Source organism: Emydura macquarii, unplaced genomic scaffold (assembly GCF_026122565.2).
Source record: "Emydura macquarii macquarii isolate MOO-44397 ecotype Brisbane River unplaced genomic scaffold, CSIRO-AGI_Emac_v2 contig_2636, whole genome shotgun sequence".
In the NCBI taxonomy this organism is placed as follows: domain Eukaryota; kingdom Metazoa; phylum Chordata; order Testudines; family Chelidae; genus Emydura; species Emydura macquarii.
In genome coordinates, this window is record NW_027132773.1 from 28,521,934 (window position 1) to 28,531,797 (window position 9,864).

The following is a 9,864-nucleotide window of genomic DNA, read 5'->3' on the forward strand; positions in this document are numbered from 1 at the left end:
CTGCTTTCTGTGAGGCCTCTTCTCTCCTTACTGTTGTGAGGTGAAAAAGATAGCAAGTCACCCAAGGACCTTGCCACTGTTGAGAAGTCCTTCACATACTGGTGACAATAATTTAGCAAGCATGATACCTTCTGCAACTCATCTACATTGCAAGGTTTTTTTCTTTAAATGCTTAATACTACAAGGGTGTCAGCTGAGTCCATTTTATATCCCTCAACTGTTACAGTCAAACTCAGGTATCTGACATGTCTTTTAAATAAGTCACACTTTTCAGCCTTTTGTTTGATAGCAAATTTTTGGAAACACTGGAGGACTTCCTGAACATGCTAAACATGTTCTTTGGAAGTTCTGCTATAAACCAGGGACTCATCCAATTTAACTGTTATCTCCTAAATCCTCAAGGGATACTTTCATACACCTCCAAAAGATGACAGGAGCATTCATAAACCCAAGTGGAATACAAATCCATCCATATAACTCCAGGATGTAATGAAAGCAGTGAGGGATTGACTCTTAGCACTTATGAACTCTTGAGGGTAGACTTTGCCCTGATCTAGAATAGGGAACTATAAACTTCCCACCCAAAGCATCTAACACATCCTGTATACGAGGATTGGGTTGACTGTCTGACATCATATTTCATTTCAGCTCTTAGTAGTTAATACAGAGACAAACTGCCGTCTTTCTTCTGAACACAAACAAGTAGTGAAGAGTAGGGAGAACTGGATCTAGAGACCCATTCATGAATCAGTAGGTCATGCAAATAATCTTTTACCTCCTAGTAGAGGGGCAGAAAACTGATAGATAACCTCTTTGTACAGGTTGGAAGTCATAGAGCTCTATGTGCATTTGTGAACTCTTAACCTGGCCTATGTCCTGATCGTCCTTTTCAAAAGCCCCTGACTCCTCTCAAAGCATGCACTGGAAAGCTTCCTGCTGCTCCTTATTAAAGTGATCAAGGTTAACTGGTCATATCTTAACATGGCGTTACGAGGGTTGAATTACCACTAGGAACAGTGTCACTTCCAACTCTCTTCACGTTGACTCTGTCCTGATGGGAAAGCTGACTTTACATGATGACCCCTGAAGAATTCTGAGTAGGGTCTCCCTAATCTCTAATCCTTTCTGGCATGGATCTTGAAATCCTGGCTCAAAAATGGCTGTTATGCCAGCAGAAAGGCCATTTATATTTCAATTGTATTGTGTCCCATTTTTAAATTTTGATCCCAAATTTCCCTACTTGTACCTTACCAAGGTTTCCCAAACTTTTTGGCCTTTATAAAGTGTACCAACACATTCATTTTTTTGTTTGCTGAACATGGGGAGAAATCATTGACAAATAAATGTGGAAGATTGGCCATTCCAGTCAATACTGCTTCACAACCTTTCCAATGACACTGTACTCAATGATAGGACTTTCCACCTCATGAATTGGGGACTGTTAGTACCTTCCCACCATTCAGCAGTTGAAACTATATTTCAACACACCAGTCATAAGGAATAGGGGTGCCTTTAGCAGCTGTTAGCCTCAGGCCTTGATCTCCTTCAAGCAACTCCATGAATTCCATTAATGGCACATTGCAAGGTCCCTTTTCATTTGCTGGCATGACTCTATGCATCTCCCTGCACAAGCGACCCACAAAGCTGTTTCTTTAACCCCATTCAAATTACACGATATCATACACTTTACCCTACTATGTTAGTTAGCTTAGCATGCTGCTTTGGTGACAATGAACAATTTTCTACTATCCCTTCAATATTACAATTATACTTGCTGTTTTAATTTCTCTGTTCAACTACCTCTAAACCAGATTTCATCAGTTTAGTTCTAATAGTCCCATGGATTTCTCATTTTCTTGTTTATTTTTGGTGACTGTCTCTCTATGGGACCTTTGGGACTGGTGGGTCATTTGAAGTTTCCCTGCTGATCCACCCCTTTGGGGCCTCCTGATGAGATGACATCCATACTGGTAGTGCTCTTCACTACCACACTGAAAACTGTAGTTGCAGGTTTCACCTTTGTCCTTCTTCTGGCAGTTGGGACCTCACCTCTGAGGAGCTTTCTGTGGATTGGAGTGGTCTCCTTATGTCATAATACAATACACTCAGAACCTCTTTGGTAGCATTGATCTCCATTTTTAGCCCTTGCATCTGCCAGACTTATCTTCAATTCCCCAATCTCAACCATCAGGTTAGTACCATGTTAAGATTTTGTTCTTATTAGCTGGGAAAGAGAAAAACAGAATGTTACAGTGTTCAGTCTCTCCAACAAAGCTTAATCTGTGACTGAACTATCTTGGAGACAGGGCAATATCACAGTCTGAATGTTACCATTCTGCGGCCCAGTGAAGACTGAGTGGAGAAACATATTTTGCACCAGTAGTGGACCATATTTCAGAGTAGAATCAGCTTCCTGCGATGCAGAAAGAACAGTACTTTCTGTCACAAATCCAAGACAGGTAACAGGAAATCCTGGGATGTTTCTTTGAGTCTCTGAAATAAGATGATATAATTCAGTTGCAGCCTTCCCTTCATAGTAAGATCTCCATTCTCAAACTTCGGTAATTTCATGGTACTGTTTCCTTCCAAGTAGCTCTGAAGATTTGTTGCAGGAGAAATTGTTGTAAGCACTGCCTCCGCTCCTTTGGGTTCTGAATAGCCCTTTTATAGTCCAGTTTCTATCTAATGGACTAGACTAGAAAAACTCATCCCATACTTCCGATTCAAACCTCCAGTACAGCCCATCTCTTTGAAATCTTTCTTTAGCAGGGTTTCACACCAGAGCTCATACTACTGTCACTTCCTTCACTGGGATTGCATTCTTTTCTGTTTCTTTTCCTAGTTATCTGCCCCATCCTGTTCCTTAAGTCCAGTAACAGAGACATGCCCTGATCTTCCAAACTTGCAACATTCTCACTGTCTAAGTGCTGATTAAAGTTCCTAATTAGAGCTAACCATGACTTTCCTATAACTCTGCTTCGAGTCTGTCCTGAAATATTAAAGTTATCACAAATAATAAAGAGAGCTTAACTCTATACCTGGTAAAATTGCCCCTAGAGCTGTAAACAGATTTTTCAGCTCAGCATCAGCAATCTTTGTTTCTTGTGCTCAGTGTATACCCCTGCTCCACTGCCAATTACCGTTGCTAGCTGTATTACTTTTCTAGGCTCTTCTCTCTAGAAAGGTTGTTTTCCAACTTCAGGGACCAGCAGCTCACAACCGTCCTCTGCTACCAAAATGTAACACACTTGAAACTCAGATTCTGCTCTTTGAAGGCACAGGATTCTTTATTACTTCCGATAGTACAAACAATTGCAATACAGAGCAGAGAGACACTCAAAGGTCTATACACAACAGAGCTCAAATGAAAAAGTCTGCCCCAACACTGCCACACCCCAAGACAGCAAGGATAGGGAGTGCCTAGAAATTACGGCATCTGGTGAACACAGTGGGGGAGTGTCTAAATAATTCTACTACTGTGAAAATCTGAAAAATCAATGTAAGATATTAGCACTCCCTTTGGTGTATACCTTACACTTTAATACAGAAAAGAAAGAATATGCAACTCATTATTTTTATCCCCTGTTCTCACTACTGCACAAACCAGAGCAATAAATTCATCTATTAAGCCACATTGGTTGAAAGTTGTCAAAAATGTACCGTGACCCAAATGGGGTAGGTCAATGCTTAGCTTTGTATTATTATTGTTGACTTGCTTCTGGTTGCTTTAATACTAATTGCTTCAACGAAGAAAAATATCAAGTCACTGACTGAATAACTAGCATGATTTATTTGGACTCATAGACTTTATGGTCAGAAGGGACCATCATGATAATCTAATCTGACCTCCTGCACATTGCAGGCCACAGAACCTCACCCAGCCATTCCTGTAATAGATCCCTAACCTCTGGCTGAGTTACTGAAGTCCTCAAATTATGGTTTAAAGACTCCAAATTACAGAGAATTCACCATTTACACTAATTTAAACCTACAAGTGACCCATGCCCCATGCTGCAGAGGAAAGCGAAAACCCCCCAGGGTCTATGCCAATCTGACCCAGGGGAAAATTCCTTCCCAACCCCAAATATGGTGATCAGTTAGCTCTTAAGCATGTGGGTAAGACCCACGAGGCAGATACCTGAGAAAGAATTCTCCATAATAACTCAGATCCCTCACCATCTAGTGTCCAGTCTCTGGCCATTGGGGATTTTTGCTAGTGGCAGTCGCCAATGGGCTACATACCATTGTAGGCAGCCCCGTCATATGATCCTCTCCATAAATGTATCAAATTCAGTCTTGAAGCCAGTTAGGTGTTTTGCCCCGCACTGCTCCCATTGGACAGCTGTTTCAGAACTTCACTCCTCTACTGGTTAGAAATCTTTGCCTAATTTCAAGCCTAAACTTGTTGATGGCCAGTCTATATCCATTTGTTCTTGTGTCCACATTGGCATTTACCTTAAATAATTCCTCTCCTTCCAAGGATTTATCCTTCTGATGTATTTATAGAATGCAATCATATCTCCCCCCAGCCTTCTTTTGGTTAGGCTAAACAGGCCAAGCTCTTTGAGTCACTTCTCATAAAGCATGTTTTCCATTCCTCACAACATCCTAGTAGTTCTTCTCTGCATCTGTTCCAGTTTGAATTCATCTTTCTTAAATATGGGAGATCAGAACTGCACACAGTATTCCAGATGAGGTCTTACTAGTGCCTTGTATAATTGTACTAACACTTCCCTTTCTCTATTGGAAATACCTCACCTGATGCATCCTAGGACTGCATTAGCCTTTTTCATAGCTGCATTATATTGACGGCTCATAGTCATCCTGTGATCAACCAGTACACTCAGGTCTTTCATACTGCTCTGTCGCTTCCAACTGATAAGTCCCCAGCTTATAGCAAAAATTCTTGTTAGTCCCTAAATGCATGACTTTACACTTTGCACCATTAAATTTCATCCCATTTCTTTTACTCCAGTTTACAAGGACATCTAGATCTTCTTGTATGATATTTTTGTCCTCCTTTGTACTGGCTATACCTCCCAACTTTGTGTCATCCACAAATTTTATTAGCACACTCCCACTTTGTGTGCCAAAGTCAGTAATAAAAATCTTAAATAAAATTGGTCCCAAGACTGATCCCTGAAGAACTCCAATAGTAATCTCCCTCCAGCCTGAGAGTTCACATTTCAGTATGACTTGTTGTGATCTCCCCTTTAACCAGTTCCTTATCTACCTTTCAATTATCATATTAATCCCCATCTTCTCTAATTTAACCAATAATTTCCCATGTAGAACTGTATTAGATGACTTACTGAAATCAAGGTAGATTAGATCTATTGCATTTCTTTTGTCTAAAAAACTCTGTTACCTTCTCAAAGATCAGGTTGGTCTGGCATGATCTGCCTTTTATAAAACCATGTTGTATTCTTTCCCCAATTACTGTTCACCTCCATGTCCTTAACTACTTTCCATTTCAAAATTTGTTCCAAGACCTTGCATACAATTGAAGTCAAACTAAACAGGCCTGTAGTTTCCCAGATCATCTTTTTCCCTTTCTTAAAAATAGGAACTATATTAGCAATTCTCCAGTCATAGAATATGACCTCCTGAGTTTATGGAGTCATTAAAAAAAAAACCATGCTATTGGGCTTGCAATGTCATCGGCCAATTCCTTTAATATTCTTAGATGGAGGTTATCTGGGCCTTCCGATTTATTCCCATTAAGCTGTTTCAATTTGGTTTCTACTTCAGATGTGATAATTTCTACCTCCCTATCCTCATTTCCACTAGCCACCCTGCTGCTACCCCTAAGCTCTACATTAGTCTCATTATAAACTGAGGCAAAGTATTTGTCTAGGTATTGGGACATGCCTAGTTTATCTTTAATCTCTACTGCATGCTCCGTGTTCAGCAGTCCCACTTCTTTCCTTGTTTTCTTATTTATATGGCTATAGAAACTTTTACTATTGGTTTTAATTCCCTTTGCAAGGTCCAACTCTGTTTGGCTTTTGGCAGTTCTCATTTTATGCCTACACTCTTTGACCTCCAAGAGGTAGCTTTCTTTGTTGATCACTCCCATCTTCCACTTCTTGCAGGTTTTCTGCTTTCTCTTAATCACCTGTTTCAGATGCTTGCTCATCCAGCCTGGTCTGCAACCCTTCCCTACATTTTTTCCCCTTTGCTTGGGATGCAGGCTTCAGATAGCTTCTGCAACTCTGACTTAAAAGAAATTTCAAGCCTCCTCCACATTCAGATCCTTGAGTGCTTCTGTCCAGTCCATTTCCCTAACTAATTCCCTTAATGTTTTAAAGTTAGCTCTTTTGAAATCAAGGACCCTTGTTGCAGATATATTTTTGTTTATCGTTCCATTTACTTTAAACTGAATTAGTGCGTGATCACTTGAACCTAGGTTGTACTCAACAACCAGTTATTCTGTGAGGTCCTCACTACTCACTATACCAAATCTAAAATGGCATCACCTCTTGTTGGTTCCACAACTATTTGGTGAAGAAACCTGTCAGTTTGGAAAATCTGGGCCCTATTATTATTAGTAGCACGTGTCCTCAAATCTATATCTGGGAAGTTAAAGTCTCCCATAATCACACAATCTCCAGTAGTATTTATTTAATTAAAAATATTAAAGAGGTCCCTATCCATATCCAGATCAGATCCTGGGGGTCTGTAGCACACCGCAACCACTATCCCAAGGGAACCTCTAATAACTTTCTTCCCCAAAGTGATTTTGGCGCAAACAGATTCTGTCTTATCCATCCCATCATTTCTAATTTCTTTATAGTCTAGCTCATCATTACTAAACAATGCTATTCCACCACCACCTTTACCTTTATTTCCGTCTTTCCTGAATAGCATATACCCTTCAATATGTACTCCTATCATGACTACTATTGCACTCTCTTTCTGTTATCCCTATAATATCTGGTTTCACTTCCTGCACCAGTAGTTCTAGTTCCTCTATTTTGTTACCTAGGCTCCTTGCACTCATGTACAAACATCCTAATTGTTGCTGCTTAGATTCACCCACATTCCTCACCTGATTGGGTACAGTCATTCTACTGCCCAAATTGCCTATCTGACTGGTATCGACACTATCCTTCCTCCTAATGTCCATTCTCCTATCCACTGTGGTTCCTTTCTCCATTGCTGTATCCTTCCTTGCTTGATTTTCCTCTATGTTAAAATCAGGTGTGGAGATTACATGAGCATCTCCCCCCCAACTGTCTCCCTCAAGTTCCTAGTTTAAAGCTTTTTTAATGAGTTGTGCCAACCTCGATCCTAGAAGTCTATTTCCCTCCTTACTCAGGTGGAATCCATCCCATGAGAACTGCCATCTATCCATGAATGTCTCCCAGTGGTCAAATATCCCAAAGCCCGCCTTATAGCACCACTGCCTTAGCCATCTGTTGATCATCATAATCTTGTCTTGCCTTTGTTCTCCTCCTCTTATAACTAATAAGATGTGATATGGAGGTGGGACAGTGTTAATCTTTAAAATACATGAATATGTTGCTAATATAATTCTGAGGATCTGATTAAAAGCCCAGTGGAATCAACTGGAGTCTTTCCATTGACTTCAGTAGGCTTGAGATCAAGCCCTAACTGAACAGCCAGCAAGAGTCTGATTCTGCAAAGTGCTCAGCAATCTTAGGTGCTGATCTTGCCAAGCAATTAAGAAAGTACTCAACATTAGTGAATAGGATTTAAGCATGAATTTAAAGTTAAGCACATGATACAAGGATCAGTGATGGGATTACTTAAATACTGGAAAATTAAGCATGAGCTGAAACATGGTCTCAACTCACAATGATTTCCATAGGACTTGATCACGCTCAGTATCTAGTGTCCTCAACACCTTACAGGACAAGACCATATATTTGAAAATGGATGGAGCTGTTTCCCTGTGCATGTATGAGAGAGAGATTTTATTGTGAGATGGAGTCAATGGCATAACCCGTCTCAAACCACATGTGCAAAAGGATTATATCATATCTCTTGTACCTTATATTTCTCCATAATTTCCAAAACATCAATGTACTTACATTTATTTTCCTTTTCTATAGCAGGAGTACTTCATAGGAAAAGAAATTTCTTAAGACAGTTGTCTACAGTAAAATAAATAGTCTCCTTACATTTACCAGTAGTTACTCTTTATATTAAAAGAATGGTATTTGTGCTTTGTAATTTGTCAACTTTTGCCCTGAGTGCTTATTATATTATTACTTATGGAATGTGTTTATTAAAAGGTGTTCAGATGAACAACTTCTTAACTGACAGAGCTTCACTTTAATTCATACTTTGCTGCTGCTGGGTATTATTGTGCTTCAGCTGATGAGTTTTGCATTTTGAAGACTGATGATTTTAAGGCACGAAGGGACCGTTGTGATGATCCAGTCTGACCTGCATAACAGAGGACAATAATTCTTGCATCAAGCCCATAACTTCTGGTTGGGGAAGAGCATATCTTTTAGGGAAAAAAATCCAATTTCAATTTAAAAACTTCAAGTCCCAGAAAATCCACCACATTCCTAAATAAATTGTTGCAATGACTAATTACTCTGATTATTAAAAATGTGCACCTTATTTCTAGTCAGAATTTTTCTAGTGTCATCTTCCAGAAACTGGAGTTTGGTATGCCTCTGTCTGCTAGATTAAAATCTTGGGATGCCCTTGTCTACTAACAAAAATCTTCTCCCCATGTAGTACTCAAAGACTATGATCAAATCACCTCTTGACCTTCTCCTGAATACACTTAATAGACTGAGCTTTGTTAATTTATCACAGGAAGCTTTATTAGTCTCTCAGTCTGGTAGCTTTTCTCTAAACCCTTTACAATTTGTCAACGTACTTTTAAAAATATGGAAAAAGAGAACTGGAAACAGTATTCCAGTAATGATCTCACTAATGCTAGATACTGAGGATTAGCAATAAGGTGTGTGTATGTGTGTGTGTGTGTGTGTGTGTGTGTGTGTGTGTGTGTGTGTGTGTGTATGTGTAACTGGTCAGGAGATGTGGTACATTTAATTTTTTACCCTTACATTCAATGCTCTTTTTTACTTATGGGGGTGGTTTTACTTAACTGGTAAAAGTGCAGCTTTACTGTTATAGGTGCAGTCACGCAAGGAGTGCTTTACCAATATCGAATACCTGTATATCTATATCAGTAAAGCACTCCTCATGTAGACACAGCCTAAATTCTATTTACAGCTTTGCCATTTTAGCTCTGTGATCCTGAGTAATTTAATCTTGTGTCTCATTTTACCCATTTGTAAAATGGGAATATCATGTCACCACAGCATTGTGAGGCTCAAGTAAAACACTTTGAGGTGTAAAACACTTATACATTTCCTCCACTTGCACCGAGTATGTCAGCTGTAATGCCCTTTCAGGTCATCAGCATTTTCTGTTCTGTGTGGTGTCATATGTATTGCCATTGATAAACAAATAAATACATTATAATGATATGGCACTATTAATAGGAATAACAGCCATATAAACAAATGAAAAGGCTTCTGATGAAAAGTATGTCTATGTATTTTGGCATCTAAGCACCTTCCTGGGAATTCATTTGCGATGCAAATTTTCTAGCCTCAGTTTTCAGAAGAGTTAATAATCAATGAAGAGAATCAAAGTGCAGTACCAATGTTCCACCACTTACAAACTAACAAGAAAGTTGGCAAAATTTGTGATTTAGAATATTATGGGTCATGACAATATGGTTTTAATCTAAGAGGGAGTCTGTGAAAATGATAATTTCATAGAATCATAGAAGAGGATCAACCCCAGCTACATCATCCCAGCCAGGGCTTAGTCAAGCTGCACCTTAAAAACCTCTAAAGATGGAGATTC

The 9,864-nt window shown here is 39.4% G+C and overlaps 1 long non-coding RNA gene across 1 annotated transcript; it reads right to left on the reverse strand.

The window, feature by feature from the left end:
* Positions 1 to 250: 250 nt before the first annotated feature.
* LOC137163699 (uncharacterized) lies at positions 251 to 2,415 on the reverse strand. The gene is made up of 2 exons (XR_010922792.1): positions 2,332 to 2,415; positions 251 to 2,224 (listed from the first exon to the last, which is right to left on the reverse strand). It is a non-coding gene; the product is annotated as an uncharacterized lncRNA (long non-coding RNA).
* Positions 2,416 to 9,864: the final 7,449 nt, after the last annotated feature.